The sequence below is a fragment of the Microtus oregoni genome, unplaced genomic scaffold (genome assembly GCF_018167655.1).
Source record: "Microtus oregoni isolate MIOR12 unplaced genomic scaffold, Mior012 000009F_ref0000495, whole genome shotgun sequence".
NCBI classification, from domain to species: domain Eukaryota; kingdom Metazoa; phylum Chordata; class Mammalia; order Rodentia; family Cricetidae; genus Microtus; species Microtus oregoni.
In genome coordinates this window covers 5,173,326-5,196,923 of record NW_024543068.1, presented here as the reverse complement: position 1 = coordinate 5,196,923, position 23,598 = coordinate 5,173,326, and the positions used below count along the sequence as shown (strand labels likewise).

The 23,598-nt window shown below is 34.8% G+C and overlaps 1 non-coding gene across 1 annotated transcript; it reads right to left on the bottom strand.

Annotated features, from left to right (window-relative positions):
* Window positions 1-1,976: 1,976 nt before the first annotated feature.
* LOC121452653 lies at window positions 1,977-2,080 on the bottom strand. Its single transcript, XR_005974897.1, has one exon. It is a non-coding gene; the product is annotated as a U6 spliceosomal RNA (small nuclear RNA).
* Window positions 2,081-23,598: the final 21,518 nt, after the last annotated feature.

Sequence of the window (23,598 nt, the reverse complement as noted above, 5' to 3'; positions counted from 1 at the left end):
TTTGGAGTGTGATTAGGTGGATTAAGGCGTAGAAACAATTTTAGAAAAAAAAAAGAGAAATTTACACACAAAAACAATTTCTTCTAAAGAGTGTGGGACAACAGAAAAGGAGCACCTTCTCACAGCATCTGACATTTTTAGACATACTGTACATGCTTTCAGTGAGGCTCAGAACACACTATGGATGCTGGTGCATTTGTCCTCAGAGTTCCAAAGTACCTAAATATGCTTACTATATGCTGTGAGAGTGCCATTTGTTTCTGTACAGACTCTTTCCTAAGTGTGGGCAAAATTGATCCATCCCTGAGAAAAACTACTAATCCTGTCAGGAGTCAAGATGAAGCAAGTGAGAGTCAATATTTGTTCAAGACAATAAAACTTTTCATGTGGGAATAACTCAGCAGTGGAAATAAATTTTATAGAATAACTTCTCTAAGAATATGTCAAGTTGTTTATAGGAATAAATCTAACCTATTATTTTTTTATACTAAATATGTTCATTCTAATTGTAGTCTTGAAAAACAAAAGGTATCAATGAAGAATTTTTATTTTATGTCAAATGTTTTTTTTTTTCTAAAAGTAGTCATACATTTCAGGAAATAGACAAAAATTTCTTCTTTCCATGAGTAAAATAGTATAACAAATTGAAAAATGTAAGTTAAAGATGTTCAATAGTTTCCAAAAATTGTTTGAAGAATAGATGAAAGAGAGCAATAGTTGGGCAAATGGTTCTTCATGCAACATTCGGGACTCATACCATTTTTAACCCCTCCCCAACCCATTAAGAACTGTGATGGATTCATCTTTAATATGGTCCTAAAGATTGACTAATGATTTTTTTCAAATAGATGTATAATTGAACTGATTTCAAAATCCTTAGGACTAAATCCATAGATTGACTCAACTCTGAGATATCATGACAAGTCTCTTTATCAGCGGTGAATGGTCAAAGCAGAGATGCTTAATTCATCCAAATACTGGCAACAAGTGGCTGGTGAGTACTCAGCCTTAGATATGATATTAAAGTCACTGCTCAGAGGCCCAGGAGACAGCATGAAAAAGAGAGTAGATAGATCAGAAATGCAAGAAGATGAACAGAAATGCTATAGAACACAGTCTTCTGAATATGACATAGGAATTAAATTCTGAACTCTTAACAGTTGTGATCATCTGTACAAAACTTTTACACACATAAATGGTGTGGAACAATTGTCTATATTCCGTCAATTATGTTTTAAATAAATGTTCATTGACCAGTAGCCAGGCAGGAAGTATAGGCAGGACAACCAGACAGGAAGAAGAGGTGGGTCAATGAGAACAGGAGGATTCTGGGAAGAGGGAAGCTCTCTCCGCAGTCCTGATCAGACACAGAAGAAGGAAGATGTGACCTGCCCCACTGAAAAAGGTACTCAGCCATGTGGTTAACATAGATAAGAATAATGGGTTAATATAAGTTTAAGAGCTAATAAGAAACCTGAGCTAATGGGCCAATCAATTTATTACTAATATAGACCTCTGTGTGATTTCTTTGGGACTTAACAATTGCGGGGAACCGGGCAGGACAGAAACTTCCGACAAGAAACAAACAAGCATATACATGCATACATACATAGATAAATAAGCATACAACACACACACACACACACACACTCACACAGAGTCTGTGAAGAATATACAACACATTCAATAATATCTTGCTTAATCAGTAAATAGGTGCATATTTCAAAATTAACTCAATTATTAATGCACATAGCAAAATATTTAAGTGAAAGTGTTTCTATTCAATAATGTACAGAGAACAAACATATAGACTATACATATTTGGCCATCTCATAAAATTAGTCAATGAATGCTCTGGGAATACATACATATGCCACTATGTTAGGAGCATAACAATCTGGTCCATGTGTATGCATTCAATTCATCTGAGGCTGCTTTTACACCAGAAATATTGTTACAGACTTTGTTGTTATTACAACAATATAGAGAGTTCATGGATTTGCATCATCATCTTTGCACAGGTACCATCTAATCTTCTCTGTATCATTCCAATATTAATATACATATAGTTAAAGCATGCAAGGAGAGAGTTTGGTCTTTTCACATAGTCTTCTGACAACATGCTGTGCAGTATTCACATTCTTTGGTTTGGTGAACTCTTCCCATCTTATGTCCACAAGTAAATATATTTGGTGTCTTGGCTCAAATATTAACTTCTCCACTCATTCTTATTTATCTATTCACACCATTATAAACCTTTCAAGTAAATATTTACTAATTTCATTGCTTGTATTCCAGTCTGTTAACTTATTTATATGCTGAAGCCTTTGTTTAATCTTTCATACTTTCTTATGTGTAACTTATACATCAAATTTTTCCATATGATGCCCTGGCATAAAATGGATATTAAAGCCCCTAATGGTTGCATTATTACCAAAATATGTCTTTATGATAGAACATTTGAAATAGCTGCATAAATATCAGGGAAATTCTACATGGGAACTATTATATAACCTTTGACTTTTTGACCCTTTGAGAGTCCATTCACTCATATGTTCATTTAAATAAGTCTTTTGTTGGCTGTGAAAATGACCCTTAAATGCACGTATTCTCTTTCATGTATGGCAGTAGCATATAAAATGTCACCACACATCACTTATGTTAACTGTAATAATTAACTGATTCAAGACTATCATTGTTTAAAAGAATATTGCTTTCAGTTCAGAAATAGAAAAATGTGTGATTTTGACTTTTCTAGGAGTTAATAAAGTTCGCAGATTAGAGAGAGAGATAGAAATGGAGGGAGAGAAGGAAGAAAGAAGAGAGGGAAAGAGAGATGGGCTAACAGATGTAAACTTCAAAGACTGAAATATGGTTGTGGGATTTTAAAGAAAGAAACTAGAAGTGAAATGAGTAAAGATCTGAGCAATAAAATAAAAAGAATACTTAAATAAATGTCGATAAATCTTTGGGACATTTCTGAGTCACAGGGAGCAAAAGATCACGAAAGCAGAAGATAGATGTTGAGCAATGACAAAGTTGACCTTGAGATAGAAGAGGATTAACTGTCTTAAAATCAAAGGTAATACTTTTTCCTCAGGATGAAAAAAGAGACTGATAGTGAAGGGATGCAGGAACCATACATGAACCAAATCTAGAAATATATCTCTATCAGAGGTAAAAGTTGAATACTTAAAAAGGATCAGAGTACTTTTAGTAATAATGCTAAGCCTATGGATACTACCTGCTCAAAGTCTAAGAAATAGTTTCTCTAGGATCTTGAACTATAGGCTTGCTGCCCTTTGTTTATGATTAGTATCCACTTATGAGTGATTACATACCATATTCGTTTTTTGGGGTCTGGGCTACCTCACTCAGGATAATGTTTTCTAATTCTGTCCATTTGCATGCAAAATTCAAAATGTCATTATTTTTTTTACTGCTGGCTAGTACTCTAATGTGTATATGTGCCACATTTTCTTTATCCATTCTTCAGTTGACTGGCATCTAGGTTGTTTCTAGGTTCTTGCTATGACAAATAATGCTGCTATGAACATAGTTGAACAAATGCTCTGGTAGTATGGTTGAGCATCTTTTGGGTGTATTCCCAAGAATGGAATTGCTGGATCCTGAGGTAGGTTGATTTCCAGTTTTCTGAGAAACTGCCACACTGATTTCCAAAGTGGTTGTACATTTTGGCATTCCCACCAGCAATGGATGGGTGTTCCCCTTGCTCCACAACTTCTCCAGCATAAGAAAAACATATATAGACCCACCTGAAAATTAGAATCAGACAAAACTTTGGGAGCAGGGGAGCAGAGGTAGAAGAAAGGGGAGAAGGGGGTTGAGGGAATGGGATAATTGAGATGGAGGAAGGACAGATATGAAAGCAAGGAAAGAGATATCTTGATTGGGGGAGCCCCTATGGATTTAGCAAGAAACCTGGCTCTAGAAAAATGCCCAAAAAACCCACAGGAATGATCCCAGCTAAGACCCCAAGCAATAGAGGAGAGGGTATCTGAACTGACCTTACCCTGTTATCAGACTGATGATTATCTTAAATATCACCAAAGAACCTTTGTCCAAGAACAGATGGGAACAGAGACAATGGCTCACACTGGAGCACTGGACTGAACTTCCAAGATCCAGTTGAAGAGTGGAAAAAGTGAGAGTATGAGCAAGGAATTCAAGACCATGAAGGGGTCATCTACTGAGAGTTTGCTTGAACTAATGGGAGCTCATCAACTCCAACTGGACTGGGAGTGAACAGGCATGGGAACAACCAAACCCCTCTGAAGGGGTTTGACAGCTGGGGCTACCAAGGTGCCACTGATAGTCTCTACTTGCATATACCGACTTCATGGGATCCTATTCTTTTTGGATGTAATCCTTGCTCAACATAGATGTAGTAGGGAGGGCCTTGGACTTTCCATAGGGTGGGGTGCATGGCACTCCCTCAGGGTTGGAGGGGTGGACAGAGGATCTGTGGAGGGAGAGGGAGGAGGGGAGGGAATGGGAATTTGGATTGCTAGATTTTAAGTAATAATAAAAAAAAAGAAAAAACTGAGAAATACATTTTATAATTTAAAGAGCCAATGAGAAAAATTCTGAGCATCTTTGACTTGCATTAAAATATACAAGGTATTAAAATGAATAAGATTATATTCTCTCAAAGTCTGCTGGCATATTTCACCAAATTCTTACATTATTGGTTTAATTCATTCAATATTTAAAATATGAATCATATTTTTTCTACAGTTTTGCATTGCTACATATAGTATTTCTTTTCTTGAGAAATTTTACTTCAAAGATCCAACCTTTTCAGAATGAATTTGCGATGTTTATCATAAGGGGAAATATGTAAACTATAAATTCTATAGACTCAGTAAAAAGAATGACTTGTGGAGGTCATAGACTCTTAGTACTCTTGCTTAGGTAAATTGACAAGGTACCAATTAGCTGTCTAAATACTTACATGAGTGCCCATAGACAAATGCTACTTTCATCTTTAATCAGAATTTCTCTTTGACCTGAATAGAGGTAGTTTCATAGATTTGTCGATGTTCAGCATGCTTAGAATAAATGGTGAGTTAAAGGTCAATCATGAACTGTACACTTAAACAGTGTTAACAGAAGTTGTTCATTCATTTCTCAGATGCCTAGATACAAATAATCACTCAAAAACTGCACTATTTACAACATTGTTTGTCTAGTAGTTTATGCATATTCTTAGCTAACTCTTACATCTTAAATTAACCCATTTGCATTAATTTGTCTATCACCATGAAAAAAGTTGTGTCTTTTCAAAAGATACTAGGCATCTTTCTCTTCTGACAGGTACATGGTGCCCCCTTGACTCTGCCTACTCTCTCTCTCTCTCTCTCTCTCTCTCTCTCTCTCTCCATATATATATATATATATATATATATATATATATATATATATGTGTGTGTGTGTGTGTATGTATATATATGTATATGTATATCTGTTCAGATTTCCCACTTGGCTTTACTCTGCTAAGCAACTGGCCAAAACAGCTTTATTCATCACCCATTACAAGCAACACATATACAGAAGGATATCCCATATCAATATTTTAATATTCTAATGCTTTTGTGGAAAGAATTTAAAAGAACATAATGGACCAGTTGATGATAGAAGAATTATAAGCTGTTATCATACGATCAAGTATAAGTTCAGGTCATGAAATATCTATTTCAATTATGATCTCAAAGCAGTGGTGGTATGATGTAGGATTCCCATCTCAATGCTGTGAATATGTTTTATTGCCATTGGTTAATGAATAGAACTGTTTTGGATTTTAATTCATGGTCAGGCAGAAGATTAAACACTTCCAAGTTAGAGACAAAGGATTTCAATATTCATTTTGAAAACAGTGGTTATAGTTCATAGTTGTTACTCTAAAGCTCTCATGCTCCCAAGTCCTACAGGCATGACACAAAGGACCCATGATAGATGTCTAAACACAGAGTGGACTATGTTATAAGAGAAAAACCTTGAGTTTAAGTGAAGTTCTGCTTGTACAGTAAGTCTGTGTTTTGTTTTGGGAGGAGACATTACCTCATCTCTCAAGGCTGTTAAGGGAAAACACACACTTATCAGTGGCCTGGGAAGAGCATGGTCAGGTTTTTAATTCTTGGTACATCTATCAAATTTGCACAGACTCCAAACTTCATAGATCATTGCTTTTTCCAAAAGATGTGGCTACCACTGATGCTCCTACCCAAGTCATGTTAGGGGAACACTGGTCTTTTTTATTCTATTTATTTTCAAATTTATCAGTACAACTCCCTGAACTTATGTCATAAAATATGTTACTTAAATCAATTAAAATTCAATTTTAAAACATAAGAGGCAAAGATTACAATGATACACTATATAACTGAGAGTGTACATGCTTAATTAGATTGACCTATAAATATAGTATAACTTGTTTTATAAAAAGACATTAATTATGTGTCAAAGTTCCATGTACAACATGTTTTCAAATTCAATTGGATTCTTATACACTTAAGTTTAAATAATAAGCAACAGATACATGTATTTAATTTATTACCTCTTCATGACACTGGCCCTTTTAAAACTGGAATATTTGCTCCATTAAAATTAGCATATGGATTCTTTTTTGTTCGTTTTGTTTTTTTTTCTTTTCTTTTCTTTCTTTCTTTTTTTTTTTTTTTTTGAAACAGGGTTTCTCTATAGTTTAGGAGATTTGGAAAATGTTCTGGAACTTGCTCTGTGGACCAGATTGTCCTTAAACACAGATACATCCTCCTGCCTCTGCTTTCCTAGTGCTAGGATTAAAGGCATATGCCACCACCGACCAGCATTTTTATTTAATTCTTTTTTTTTTACATCTTTTTTTTTATTGAGAAAATGAGAAAAAAAAAAACAAGTTTCCACCTCCTCCCAGCCTCCCATTTCTCTCCCCCTCCTCCCACCCTTCTCCTCCTCCTCCCACCCTTCTCCCCCTCCCCCCACTCCTTTCCCCCTCCCTCTCCAGTCCAAAGAGCAGTCAGGCTTCCCTGCCCTGTGGTAAGTCCTAGGTCCTCCCCTCTCCGTCCATATCTAGGAAGGTGAATATCCAAACTGGCTAGGCCCCCGCAAAGCCAGCACATTACGTAGGATCAAAACCCCTTGCCATTGTCCTTGACGTCTCATCAGCTCTCATTGTTCGCCATGTTCAGAGAGTCCAGTTTTATCCCATGCTTTTTCAGTCACAGTCCAGCTGGCCTTGGTGAGCTCCCAATAGATCAGCTCCACTGTGTCAGTGGGTGAGTGCACCCCTCGTGGTCCCGACTTCTTTGCTCATGTTCTCCCTCCTTCTGCTCCTCATTAGGACCTTGGGAGCTCAGTCCAGTGCTCCAGTGTGGCAATAGCAATAAGACAACATAAGGAGATCAAGGGGATTCGAATTGGAAAGGAAGAAGTGAAACTTTCATTATTTGCAGATGATATGATAGTGTACATTAGCGACCCCCAAAACTCCACCAAAGAACTTTTACAGCTGATAAACAGCTTTAGTGATGTGGCAGGTTACAAGATCAACTCCAAAAAATCAGTCGCCTTCTTATACACAAAGGATATGGAAGCAGAGAGGGAAATCAGAGAAGCTTCACCTTTCACGATCGCCACAAACAGCATAAAATATCTTGGGGTAACTCTAACCAAGGAAGTGAAAGATCTATTTGACAAGAACTTTAAGGCATTGAAGAAAGAAACTGAGGAGTATACCAGAAAATGGAAGGACCTCCCTTGCTCTTGGATTGGGAGGATCAACATAGTAAAAATGGCAATTCTACCAAAGGCAATTTATAGATTCAATGCAATCCCCATCAAGGTCCCATCAAAATTCTTCACAGATCTTGAGAGGACAATAATCAACTTTATATGGAAAAACAAAAAACCCAGGATAGCCAAAACAATCCTATACAATAAAGGACTGTCTGGAGGCATTACCATCACTGACTTCAAACTCTATTACAGAGCTACAGTGATGAAAACAGTGTGGTACTGGTATAAAAACAGAGAAGTCGACCAATGGAATCGTATAGAAGACCCGAATTTTAACCCACAAACCTATGAACACCTCATTTTTGATAAAGGAGCCAAAAGTATACAATGGAAGAAAGAAAGCATATTTACTTCTTATGTATACAATGTTCTGCCTGCATGTGTGCTTGTATGCCCAAAGAGGGCACCAGATGGCATTATAGCTGCTTGTGAGTCACCATGTGTTTTCTGGGAACTAAACGCGGCTCTTAACCTCTGAGCCATCTCGCTAGCCTGTAGGGAATCTTTATATTTGACCACTGATACATTCAAACTGCTTACAAAACAATGTTTTATTCAATTTCTTGTATCTTTAGATAGATAAAATTCTTTTTAATTATTTTAATTATGGCACAAATTATGGTTGATAATTTTCTGTCATAAATAATTATAACCAATTGCTTATGAGATAATTTATTAATCGTTCTCCAGAAAATATATCTTTATCACTTATATGAACTATAAATCTGAACTCATCAAGGCCTCCAAATAAATCAAATACATAGGAAAACTATGATAGAAGAAACAACACACAGAGAATAAATATGTACACACTTGAAGGTTAAAGAGTCTGGTCCAGAAATAGAGAATATTCCTAAATTAAAAAATATAATTGAAGAAGTCCATTATTTTTTAACTTAGCCACACATTTGTCATAATCCTAGGACTTCAGAAGTTCTCTTAGCTTTCTTATTTTCAAATTTAGAAGTTCACCATAAAACTGACCAGAATATTAAAATCATATGAATAACCAATGTGACCATGAAGATGGAAGCAAAGGAGAGAGCTTACAGTTCTACTCTGATTGTTCATGAAATATGTCTTTGACCTAAAAATCACACATGCAAAAATATTCTGAAAGATTTGGCAAACTGGTAGACTAATTCCAACTTTTTACTTCTCCCTCTTCTCTGCAGATCAAATTCCCCAATTGTATCCCCAGTTCTCTCGCAGAACATTAGTTGGAGCCTTGCCTCCCTCCCCATACTCATCTCAAGGGAAAAACACAGATCTTCCCATCAAAGTTTACTTAAGCCTACTAATCTCTTTATCTCAGCCCTTAACTCATGCAAGCATTAATTAGTGAGCAAAACGCCACAGCAGATAGCCTAATTGTCAGCACTCCTTCCTCTATTCCAAATTCAAGCCATAGCATCAACCCCATCTCTGTAATACTACACCAAGTGTACCCCCTTCTCCCTGCACCATTTCAGGTGGGGCAATTGTTATTGTTTTACCTTCCTCTTCTATCTCAGCCCCCAACTCCAGCATACCTCTCTGAAAACCCATCAAACAAGCTTGCCAGAAAATCAAGTAGGCATCTGAAGCAAGAAGTGGAGCTTGAGATTACCACTCTTCCTCCTCTTCATATATATTCCCCCAGTTTTATACTCAGCTCTATAGTAGACTAGCTATTGTGGACTCTCCTCACTCTCTGTCCCCATTCCCAGGGACTAAACAGATCCTAGTGGAAACCATCCTTTATTTTGTCTTGTACAAGCCCTCATTCCTCCTCCTACCCTATCAAAATTTCTGATTGTCAGTTCCTAATACCTAGGAACACAGTTTATCCCCAAATTCTAGTGGTCACGTCTGTCAGGATTCCAGATATCATACAAGGCAAAAGACAGACAACCCATTCCAATCTCCAAATAACCAGAAAGAGTATGGTAACTTGGATAAAAATGTTCCCCCACTGTATGTGCTTTTAAGAGTTATGATCTTGTTAAAGTAGTTGTAGTTTTGGGGGAAGATGTGTGTCAATAGGAATGGGTTTGGGGGTAACAGATAATCATGATATGTCCAGTGTGGTGTTCTTTTCCTGATGTCTGCTGATCTGGATATAGAACTCTCAGCGACCTCTCCAGCATCATGTCTGCCTGTTACCTGCCATGAGGACAATGGACTAAAACTTGAACTCTAAGCCAGACCCAATTAATTACTTTTCTTTATAAAAACTGTGCTGATATGGCCATGGGATCTCTTCATAGCAACAGAAACACTAACAATACAGAAGATAACAGAAACCTAGAAAAGAACCAATCACCCAACAAAGACAAGAGCAGATAGAATTAAAATCATCACACATTTACAGCATAGATGTGATGTAAAAATGCAATAGATAACAGATTGGAAAATATATCCTTACTAGATACTAGCAATCCTACTACAGCAGGCCCTGAAAATTTTAACATTTCAGAAACACACAATAACAAAAACCTTAAAATAGCTTTTATTAATATGATAGAGGTCCTTAAAATGAAATGAATCAGTTCCTTAAAGAAATACATAGAAACACAAAAATAGTGGAGGAGAATGAATAAAACTGTTCAAGACATCAAAGTCAAAATGGAATAAATAACAAAAACCCACATGAGGGGAATCTTAAAATATAAAACTTAGGAATTTCAACAAGAATCTCAAAGGCAGGTCTCACCTATAAGACCTGGAAGAGAGGATCCCGGTCAATAAAGACATTATAGAAGAAACGTTAAAACTAAATGAAAAATCTGTCACAAAACATCCAAGAAATCTGGGATATTATGGATAAAATCAAATCTAAGAATAATAGGAATAGAAGAAAGGAAATATACAATTGTCAAAGGTCATTAAAATGAGCAACGAGACAAAGTTGTTCATTCTCAATACTTACTCAATATGGCACTTTAAGTCTTAGCTAGAGAAATAATAATAAAACAAAACCCTGAAGAACATCAGGAGAACATAAACTGGACACTAAGAAATGAAAATATTTTAATTTAGGATAATTGTATAGTGTATATAAGAGACCCTAAAATTCTACCTTGAATCTTCTACAGCTGATGAACAATTTTAGAAAAATAGCTGGATACAAAATGATCCAACAAAAAATAAGTAGCTTTCCATGATATAAATGACTAATGTATTGAGAAAGAAATCAAGGAAACAGTATCTTTTAAAATACACTCAAATAATATAAAATATATTGTGGTAATTATAACCAAGCATGTTACAGAGGCTCGTATGATAAAAATTTCAGAACACTGAAGTAAAATAAAACTGAATAAGATTATCAGAGAATGGAAAAAAATCCAACCCCATGAAACTATAGGATTAATATTTTAGCAAGGGTCATCATACCAAGATCAATTTACATATTCAATGAGATCATTATCAAAATTCTAACACAATTCAGAGATCTTGAAAGGAAATGTTCAGTTTCATATAGAAACAAAAAACTCATGAGTGGGTAATGTATTTCTGAAAAAGAGAACTGCTGGATACAATACTATGTCTTATATTGTGTTGTACTACAAAGATATTCTAATAAATAAATAAGAATGTTAGCACAAGAAGAGACCCATACAACAATGAAATAAAACTGAAGACCCACCCATAAATCTAGAAACCTATAGATGACTAATTTTGAAAAAGACCAGAAATGTACTCTTGATAAAGACAACATTTTCAACAAATGGTACAGGTCAAATTCTGTTTCTGTGTATAAACCAATCCAAATAGATCCATATTTATATTTCTTCTTGAAACTCAACTACAAATGGATCAAAAGCATCACTATAAACCAGATACACTGAACTAGATAGAAGAGAAAACAGAAAACAATCTTGAACTCATTGGCATAGGAAATTTTTTTTTTCTGAAAAGAACACTGTTAGCACAGGTACTATGATCAGCAATTAATGATGCTTAGGTAGCTAAGCTCATGAAACTGAAAAGCTTCTACATAACTAAGGACCATCATTCAGACAATTAAAGCAGCAGCCTACAGAGTGGGAAAAATTTTTACTAACTACACATCTGGTAGAGACTTTGTATCAAATATATATTTAAAAAATATAAAATTAGAAATAGAGAAAATTAACAACCCAAATAAAAATGGTATACAGAAATTTAAAAAAAGAAGTAGCAAAAAGGAAGCTAAAATGACTGAGAAATATTTAAAGAAAAGAAAAATATTTTAGTTATCAGGGAAATTAAATCAAAACTACTTTGAGATTTCAATTTATATGCTCAGCATGGCTGGGATCAACAAAACAAATGACAGTTCATAATGGCAGAATAAGAGGAACAGTAATTATTTTCTGGTGAGAGTACAAAGTTGTTAAGCCACCATGGAAATCAGGGAAACAGGAATTAATATACCTCAAGTTTCAGCTGTATCACTCTTGGGCATTTCACCAATGGTCATGCCATGATACGGGATTCCTCTCTGTATGCTGTGAACACCATTGGTTAATAAGAAAGTGTAGAGCACAACTAGGCAGGGAAAAATAAACTGAATGCTGGGAGAAAGGAGGCTGAGTCAGAGAGAGGCCATGCAGCCCCACGGGAGATAGAAATCCTGAAACTTTGCTGGTAGGCAATGGCCTTGTGGTGACACACAGATTAATGGAGATGAGTTTAATGAATATGTAAGAGTTAGCCAATAAGAAGATAGAGCTAATGAGCGAAGCAGTGATTTGAATAATGTAGTTTCTGTGTGATTATTTCAGAGCTGAGGTTCCTGGCAGCTGGGAAACAAATAACTTCCTTACAACAAATTGGCACCCACATGGTCAACTAAAATCTATTTAAAACCTATTTCATGAAAGACTCTGCTAGAAATTCTGCAAGACACCAAAGAAAGTCACTGTCAAAATGCCAATATAGACGAAACTGTTTTTGATATTTCCTATTTCATGGAAAAATCTGCCTGGATACTATGGGCCTGTGGGCTGAAGATTAGATTCTCCAACAATACTGAAGAACTTTGGTGACTATCTAGGCAGTGAGATGTCTCTGTCAATTCTAATGTTTTGGAAGTTGCTTACAATCCACTTCCTGTTTACTTAGGTAATATTGTATTCTCCTGGAGTCTTTAACTGAGTTGAATAATAGATATAGTTTTTCTTAGTTATGATAAAAAATAATATATATAAGTATTGTAAATATAATTCTTGTTTGTTAATTGTTTTGTTATATGTAATTTTACTATGTTAAAGATAAAGCCTTCCATTTTATTGAATCAGAAAATTATAGGTGATGTGGGATTGATTCCCCTTTGTATGCTGTGAATACCGTTGGTTAATAGAAAAACTGGCTTGGCCTAATAGAGTAAAACAGAACTAGGTGGAGAAAGCTAAACTGAATGCTGGGAGAAAGGAGGCAGGGTTAGAGAGAAGCCAGTAGCCCCACCAGAGAGAGACACCAGAACTTTAGCTGGTAAGCCACAACCATGTGACAATACACAAATTAATGCAGATGAACTAAATTAACATCTAAGAGTTAGTCAATAAGTAGCTAGTGCTCATACGTCAATCAGTGTTTTAAATAATGTAGTTTATGTGTGATTATTTCAGGTCTGAGTTGTCCAGTGTCTAGAAAATGAACAGGCTGCCTCCTTACAATTTCATCTATGATAGATACTTGCTTAACTGTTTATATTGCTGGTATACTAAGAATAGCCAGACTTTGGAAAACAGCCTCAATTTGTGTTAACAGAAGGATGGATAAAGAAAGTGTGGTCATTTATATATTGGAGTATTGTTCTGCTGTTATAAAAATATAAAAACATGAAATTCACAAATAAACAGATGAAATTATAAAAGGAAAGCCTGAATTAGTTAACTTAGACCTGGACATACAAATACTATGTTATGTATTTGCAAAAATGTGGATATTAGCTGTTAAGCCAATGTTAAGACATGCTACAATCCATAGAACGTCAGACATTAGGTATAGTGTAAGCAGGGGGAGAACAGATAGAACTCATTATGAAAGGGATTTAGAATAGGTTACTATATATGTTTGGTGTCAAGGGGAGACTGTAACAGCAAGATCAAGAAAAGAGGTGGAGGCCAGAGCGAGTTGAATGAGAAATAGCAATATTAAGAGTCATTTGAAAGGAAATATAAACGCCCAATAAAGTAGAAGGTTCACAAGATCCCAGTGCTAAAGATAACACCTACACAACTCATTGATCATGGAGATGTCGAGCTGGTGCCTCCATTGACTCTTTACTCCTATGTTCCAGTGTGTTTGATACAAGAAGGTTCCTTGCATGATACCAAAGGAGCAAATTAAACACCAAGCAAAGCCGGGCGGTGGTGGCGCATGCCTTTAATCCCAGCACTCGGGAGGCAGAGGCAGGCGGATCTCTGTGAGTTTGAGGCCAGCCTGGTCTACAAGAGCTAAAACACCAAGCAAGCCTCAAATCCTTTTTTTTTTTTAAATGGTGAACTGATTATAAGATATACTAACTCAAATTTGACAAAAATTATGTGGTAGTAACCAACCAATATCTGTGTTGTCTTAATGACTACTCAATGAGAGGGAACCCATACCCTACATTGCTTTGGTGACCAAAAATCTGAAAATGGAACACTCAAGGATGTAGGCAAAACCAAATGCTACTGTTAAAATTAAAAATATATATACATTTAGCAATAACTAATTGCTAAATTACATTGCTAAATTGCTATATACATTTAGAATAATATCTAATGACATTCTGGTGCCCTCATATATCTGTACCTTATTCAACCATCATCAGAGAAACTTCTTCCTGCAGCAGACGGGAACAAATAAAGAGACCTACAGACAGACAAAAGGCAGAGAATAAAAGAACATGGAACACTCAACTGTAAATGGGATATCTCCAACAATCCCTCCCCTCTGAGTTCAGGGAACACCATGGAGAAGAGGCAAGAAAAAGTGTAAGAACTAGAAGGAATGGAGTATACCAAAAAAAACAAAAAAAAAAAACAAAAAAAAACAAACAAAAAAAACAAAAAACAAAACCAAGACCATGTAAATCAATATGATCTAATGACACATGGACTCACAGAGTCTCAGGTAACAAGCACAGACTCATCATGTGTCTGTACCAGTTGGGGTCCTACAGCTGAATGGAGAAATAGACACATGTCCCGAGCCCTAACCGAAAAGCAATCTCCAATAGATAACTTCTTGTAAATAAAAATTTAATTTCCATCAAAGGAGTCTCAAGGGGGAAATAAACTACTCTTAATGGTAAGATACAAACCATCAATAGAAGGTCATTGTGAAACAACTCAGCTAGCATTGGATATTCCTCCCTTTTAAATGTCATGTAAGGGCTTTTTTTGTTCCTCTCTTCCTTCTCTTTCTTTCTTTCTTTCTTTCTTTCCTCCTTTCTCTCTCCTTTTTAATTATATTTTATTATTTTATATGTGCTTTAATATATACACTTATATTTTTCTTCTCTTTCTTATTTTACTGCAAAGGTCCTTTATATATTATGGTTTTCAATTAAGTATTATTTCTGAATGCGTGAATAAATCCCTGATTCTTTGACTTCTTTTTTGCTTCTTTTTTTTCCCTGTTTGTTTTGTCCAATTCCAATGTGTTATTCTTTTTATTTATCTCATTTTATTTTTATTGTATTTTATCCTTAATGCTTAGAAGCCTGTTTGTTTTCTCATGAGTAACAGGAAAGCAATTAGTTCTGGATGGGAGAGTTGAACTAGGAAGAGTAGAAGGAAGGGAAATTTTTATTAGGATATATTATGTGAGAAAAGTTAAATGAAAGAAAATAGAAAATATACTGTCTAGTAGGTCATTTATATATTTTCACTCCTGTTTTCTTATATTCTCTTCTGTTTATATATTCACTTTTAATATCAAATATTGATGAGTATTTATTCTTTCTACAGAGTAACAATTATTTAATCTTAACTGATTCACCAAAAGTATTCAGTGGAAGTTGAGAACTTGATCAGTAATCATCAATAAATTTCAATTATCATTTATTTTTCTTATTATTATTGCTTCATCATGAATATTATTAATACAAGATTTTTAATGTATTATTACAAACATATATTACATAAAAAATGAATGTCAATGAGTATAGAAGATTATATTTCTTAGGGGACTTTTATGATGACTCCTTTAAAATAACACTAAGAATAAAATATGAATTATGAACTTTTTCAGGAAGAGATATGAATGGCAAATTATTTTTACCTGAAACTGACCTATAACATCCATCAAATTTGAATGGGAATAAAATGAGAAATACTTTTTGCAAAACTCGCCATTTTGAAATTCATCGATGTTGAAATCACTTGATTAGCATAACCTTTCTGGCCTGCTGTGGACATCTCTCAGTATGACTTCTTTCTTCTTTGCTTTATTTCAGTGTTTCATCATTTCTTTAGGGGGAGAGCGGGCCAAATTGTTCTTGGGACATTCTATTTCATTTTCATGACTTGATGGTCATAATGCTTTTTCTTTGGCGTGTGTGTGTGTGTGTGTATCTGTGTGTGTGTGTTTGTGTGTGTGTGTGTGAGAGAGAGAGAGAGCGAGAGAGAGAGAGAGAGAGAGAGAGAGAGAGAGAGAGAATCCTTTCCATTTGTATCTTTTACAATCCCATACTTAGACTCTGATTTGATATCATTCTGTGTCTCCACAGATTATATTAGTTCCAAACCCCTTTTATTTTTATGCTTGTTTCATACCATGGATATAATTTCAAGGTACAAGCTCCAGTGCTCCTCTGGTATAGTGTGGAAATTGTATCATCAATTCTCTATACTTGGTATTTTTCTCTTTATCTCTGTCACACCATCAGAATCTCCCCCAAATTTAATAAAACTGGGGACTATTATAGTGTGTGTTGAATGTGATCTCAAGAGAAAGTCAGTAGAATTAATTTCCATTCCCACTGTGCTCTTTTCCTGTCGTGGTTTGTCAATCAGGGATATAAGCCTTCTCTATGGAGTTGTCAGTTTCTCCAGGGTACATTGTTATTCTGAGTGATTGGTGACCACTCATAGCTTTGCAAAAAGTTGTTTTCAAATTTTTTTCACAGTACACTCAATTGGGGAAATGATTCTAGTAGACATATGGAAGTGAAATAATAAGGGAATCCTTAAAGTCCTTTTCCATAAATGAATAATTTATTATCGCTGTGGAAGAAAAGCATGAGTTTGGCTGCTCAGTGCGGCCTGTCACTTTTGATGAATGTGATTCACCTTTTAGTAAGAAGTCCAATTTCACACTGATAGCAATTCTCAAATTTCATTGCAAATGAAATTGTAAGGTATCTTAGGAACATAGTCTAGGAAGGAGCAAAATGAGCCTGAGATTCAAAATTGCAACTACATTGGATATCACAAAAAGTCAGTGTTGTCATTGACTAATGTCAAGGAAGTCAAAGAGTCAAGGTTGGCTTTTCTTATTTTTTACAGTATTTCATTCATACTAAAGTTAAGAAGTAACACTTTATAGTTTCATTTTATATTTCCCTTGTTGCCCAATTAAATAAAGATTGTAAGTCTCTAGTATTTTGAACTATGATTAGTGCTATCTTCTGTGTGTGTCTGTGTATGTGTGTGTGTACATGCACACATGCATGTGTGCATAAGATGTGTGATTTATGATAGGCATGTTGTCTACCACTGACTTAGGTATGTAACTTTCTCAAATAAAAAGTTGCTAAATTGTATGACTTCTTCCACAAAGGCTGAAACTACCCTGTTGGATCATCCTGATGTTAACATTGTCTAAAACTAAAACCACACTATAGTTTAGTGATATTAAATTATGAGTTCCACTAAATCCTCTTTTATTTCCATCTTAACTTCAGAAAGCACATACTGATTTTTTTCTTATTTGTCTGAAATCCATATTATAAATTTCCATTACTATCTTGAGGCTGTTAAGTTTGAATAGGGAGTCCTTGGCAGTAAAGCAGATGTGATTTGCTCTTTCCTTTACCTAGACTTAAAATCTGGAACTTTTCCTCTGGGACAGAAGTAAGTTACCAGAGAGACAGGGAAATGGATTTGTTTGAATGTGTCTTTACAACATTGAGACATAGAAATTCGAACCCTTACAAGATGAGTGCTCTTAGGTGGATTTAGGAAGCAATTACCTCATGAGGGAGGAATCTCCGTGATTCAAGTCAGGATACTTCTGGTAGGAGTTCTGAGAAGCACTCTCATTGTCTTTCTATCATGTAAACACACAGCAAGAAAGTTGTAAGTTTGTTTTACCATAAGCTGCCTAAAGAGGGTTTCTATCACAAACCAATCTGCGGGTAAGTATGATTTGTTACAACAGACCTAACTAATCTAGACCAGAAGGCTGACTTACAGTTTTAGGAATTAGTTGAAAACATTTTTGTGCGAGAGAAAAAAAGCTAAAATCACATTCAACATCAACATGTTGAGATCCCCAAACTATTTTTAGCTATGCTGTTATTACCATGCTGTCTTCTCATATCTCTCTTGGTCCTCACATACTCCTTCTTCATGGCTCCAAATCTCTGGTCTAGTTTAAAAGTTTCAACTTCCTTTCTTTGCAATATTTCAAATTTGTCCCCAGTATGTGTCAAGACCATATATATGCACCCCATACCTTATTTCTCAGTTCCTCTGAAACTTCAGGATTTACTGTATTAATTTTTTAATCTAGGTAGATTTTATCACTTGTTTATTACCATCAGGTTTTTAATAGTTTAATAGTTTTAATAGTTTAATAGTTTTATGAAGATTAGTGTGTATCAAAGCAACTGTTGCATATATCACAATTCACTAAATCTTGGTACAAAGGTGGACAAAAAATAGGTAGTGTCTATAGCCACCTTACACAAATTTGGTGACTCTATACAGTGTTTTAATTAAACTTTTCTATTCTGGAAACTCTTTGTTAAGCCCAGAAAAGGAAAGGGGGAAATATTCATACCTTTAACAGCTGGAACCGATAAAAATAAAGGTGTTACAAGATTGGAAAAGCCAGACATAAAGGACTCTAGAGAGAGACAGTTTCTGACTGAAGTACAGTGGAGTATGGGTGAAAAGAATATTCTTCTTAAAGAAAAAAAATGTTTTATAATGTTTTTCAGTATTATTGGTTCTTGGCTGGGTGAAGGCTCTTTTTCTCTTATGTTCCAGGCAAGGCTCATTTATTCTGAGAGAGAAAATAGATGTTTTAATTTCCATTCTTTGCTTACAGTTAATTTGTAGATGGATGCCCAAGTTCTAAATCTCTCAGAGAGGACTGAGATGAACATAAAGTGTTGTAATGATTGCAGGGTGGTTTAGATGTGGAAAGATTAAAGTAGAAATTTCCTGGTTATAATTATGTTTGTGGGATTTTATACTTAATGGGTTAATTCTGCTTCCAATCTCTAAGTAGGCCTCTTTCCTACATGGGGAAGCTATCTTCTTTAATGGATTTCAAATCTGGTTTGTGTTAATATTGGTGATTGCAGTATGTACGTTACGGCCTTCTCATCCTCCACTTCTTCCCCCTAGTCATTCTTTTCCTCCTTCTTCCATTTCACCATCTCCTATTTTTCTTTCCTCTGTGGAGCTACATGTTGAATAAATGCAGAAGAAATTTATTAGTTTTAATACATACTCACTGATATAAACAAGACAAAATACCAATGCTTCTGTAGATAATTCTTTGTGCATGCTCCTGATTTAATCAATCCTAATTAAACTCAGTGGGTCACCAATATATAAATAAAAAATAAATATATACTCGGCCTGCTTTGACTTGTTTCCCTGTAGACCAAAATTTTAAGAAGTCTCTCTATATAAGGGGCTTCTATATGAAGAAAGTGGGTTTATTATTGTTTTGCTTTAAATGAATTCATGTGAACACTGTGTTCTAAGAAGGATAAAAATTAGGCCACTTAATATATGTAGTTAGTAAAAAGCAACTTTTGTAAAGTACCAGTCCATTTTTATTGGAATTACATTAGATGATCCACATGGCTCAGTTCTTATAAAAGAGAATTACATCAATTAGTTATTCATCTTGAACATTCATCAGTTAGACCATAATTTGAATCCTCTTACAATGACATCAGGTAAGTCTAAATTACTGTCTGTGTCTGAAAAACATTAATGTTAGTTTTCTTAGTAATCCACTTAATTCTATGCATATGTGAATGCAACTTTGAACCCGGAGTTTGATGACACCTGCAGAGATATTTGTCTGGTGCATTTTATGAAATGAGTATTAAATAGTTGCTAAGTGTCATGACTCTTTTTTTATTATGTGCTTCTTTGTTTGCGTTTATTCCTTCACTTCTTTTTCTTCATTATTGTAAACATCAAATTTTCTCATTTTTCTTGAATATTTTACATTCATGTTCTGAGACCACAAATGCTCTCATTTAAATGACTCGTGTCATCTTTATTAATAGTACTGAGTCAAAGTAACAGTGTTTAGACTTTCATTCTAATACCAATTCTTCATTTCTGAGCCTCGGACAACCAAACAACTCTATCAGAACGGAATGTGGATTAAATTCTGTGATCATAAATGAAAATTCTTTTGCTTTTAAGACCCAGTACTGAATATGGGGGATACAGTTAGGGCTGGTGGTACATGTTTGATTTTTTAAATCACTTTTAAATTTAAAACATGATTACATCACTTCTTACCATTTCCTGTTTTTCCTTCTCTTTCTTCAACCATTTTTGTGTGCATCTTCCTTTCTCTCTCAAATTCATTGTCCCCTTGCTTTAATTATTGTTCCATATATATTTAGTTTAAAAGTGATGACCATATCATATATAACAGTTCTGTTCTTCTTTCTACCCTTCTTCCTAGGTATTTAAATACTACCAGCTCTGTTATTTTCAGGTTCATATGTATGTGTGTGTGTATGCATGCATACTTACAGATATGGTTTTTATGTCTAAGTTATTGAATGACCAAATGTGGATGACTAATCTCTGAGGAAAGCTCTTTCTCCTATTCTCAACTCTCAACATTCTTTTTCAGTTGTTCAAAATTCTTTGTGTAGGATTGGAGTAATGTGAGACTTTCCCTTTGCATGTTAGCATATCTGTTATTTCCACCCTCATTGGAGGTCTTGGTTTGGCAGATTTTATTCAACTTCATGGTTGTAGCTTCCTGACATGTCTAGGAAATGAAATCTCACAACAAGCTTCTCATTACTATGGCTATGCAAACATGTCAACCCATATGGTTCCTTGTGTCCTAGGTGCAGGAGTAACAATGTAGATACATCAGTAGGTACAAAGAACCATAGAATCCCTTTCTAACATTGTGAATATATGTCAAGAAAGACTAATAAAGGAATAATAGTTAATTTTATGAAATCTTATGCGTTATCTATGAGCAGCAATAGGCATCAGGCATCTTACCTATCAAAATATCTACAGTTTGACTATATAATATGTTTTCTTGACTTCTCCCTAGAACAATGGCATCCAGTCACATAAGAAATTTTGTATTGGAGATTAGTCTTAGATGAACACATGGTGACATAAAATGTTACCATTCTCCCTAATATTCACAGACCTTTAAGTTATATAATTCTTCCCCTGTAATATGTTGCATATTAAAAGTTAGAATTTCCAAGTTACATAATTCTCTGTAATATAAAATTTGTAATATTACAGGCATTACATACTTGAATAACAAAAATAATATAAATTCTGAATATCTTTTGTAATTGTGCAGAATTTTGCTAGGCCTTTTCATAGCTAAAAGAAAGAAAAATATATTTCTCATCTCTTATATCTTGAGATTTCCTTTTATGAATGCATGCATAACCATTTCCTAAAGTATCATGGTATAACAGGATCAAAAATCAGATGCTATTTAGTATAAATGGCTTAAAGTTGACAGTAGTAAGGTCAGCACTTATCAGTCATCAGTGACAGTATTAAGTCTCATTTGGCTGACTGTTTCATAGAATTTCTCACAAGAGTAAACTTTTCTATATGGTTTGTACTATCATGTCTGAAACAAGGGACTGGCTCCTTCCACTATGCAAATAATCTTCTTCTACATATCTGAAATCACTGTGCGTATTGTATTTTATCAATGTACTTATGGCAATAAAATAAAATACATTTTATATTTATAGTAAATATAGTATCCCACTGAATTTTAACATTCAGGATGTTGATGATAGATTTTTTTTTTATTTTATCATTATTTATTTATTTATATATACCAATTCCATTTCCCATTTCTTCCTCTCCTCCCTCCCCAATTTGTCCCACAACACCCACCACCATCAGCTCCTCAGAGGATAAGGCCTTCCCTGGAAAGTCAATTGAGTCTCTCCCATCACCTCTTTGAGGCAGGACCAAGCCCCCTCAAACCCTGTGCCTAGGTTTATTAAGGTATCTCCCCATAGAGAATGGACACCCAAATGTCAGTTTTTGTGTTAGAGTTACAGTCTAGTCCTACTACCAGTGACTCCATATACTGTCCAAAGCACACCATTGTCAGGAGGCCAAGTTCAGTCTTATGCAGGTTCTCGAGTTGTTAGTTCATACTCAGTGATCTCCCTTAAATCAGGTCAGCTGATTCTATGGGTTTTCCTATCATGGTCTTGACCCCTTTGATCATATTATTGCTCCTTCCTCTACTTTGATAGTACTTTGGGAACTCTGCCTAGTGATTAGTTGTGGATTTCTGTATCTGCTTCCCTCTATTTCTGGAAGAGGGTTTTTCTCTGGGGTTCTAAGATGCTGTCTAAGACTGAATGACTAAGACAAAAAAAAAAAAAAATAACCGGTGACATCTTGTGTGGGAGAAGATGTAGAGTAAGGGGAACACTCCTCATTGCTAGTAGGAGTGCAAACTGGTACAACTGCTATGGAAATTATTGTGGTAGTTTCTCAGGAAATTCTAAATCAGTCTACCTCAAGTCTTAGCAATTCAACTTTTAGTCATATACACAAAGGCCATATACTCATACCACAGAATATTTGCTGAACTATGTTCTTATCATCATTATTCAAAATAGCCATAACCTGGAAACAACCTAGATGTCCTTCAACTGAAGAATGGATAAAGAAAATGTGGTATATTTAAACAATGGAATACTACACAGTGAAAAAAAAGACATCTATAAATTTGCTTGCAAATGGACAGAACTAGAAAATAAAGCCCTAGTGATGTGATCTAGACCCAGAAATATGAATATCATATGTATTCACTCAAAATGGAATTTCAGATACAAAGTAAAGAAAATTTTCTTGCACCTCAATACCATACCACCTCTCATGTGTAGAATTTCCACAGTAACAAGGATGAAAGACAAGAGATCCACTGTACTGGAAAGAAATAAAGAAAGCTAAAATATCTAATGCTGCTAAAATATTTGAGGTCAAGAAAATATTTAAAAATGAAAAAATCACAAAAAATTAGAAGGCATAAAAAGAAAAATAGGAAGATTCTTTTATAGATAATATTGATTTTATTTCATGATGAACAGTCAAGCTTCATTGTACATACCAATTATCGCAATACTACAGAATCTCAGGCAAGAGCATCACTGTGATCTTATCACTGGACTATTTAGTAAAATCTTGTTTTCAAAATGTTATATAACAAAATTAAAGGGAGATATTGTTGAACTGGAGATAGGGTTGAAACAAAGACCTTTTCAAATTAATAGCTAAAATAGAGATAAAGAAGAATTTAGGGTAGAAATATTAATGATGTATGAAATATAAACACTGAGTAAGTTAAAATTGTTCAAAGTAATGCTACCTT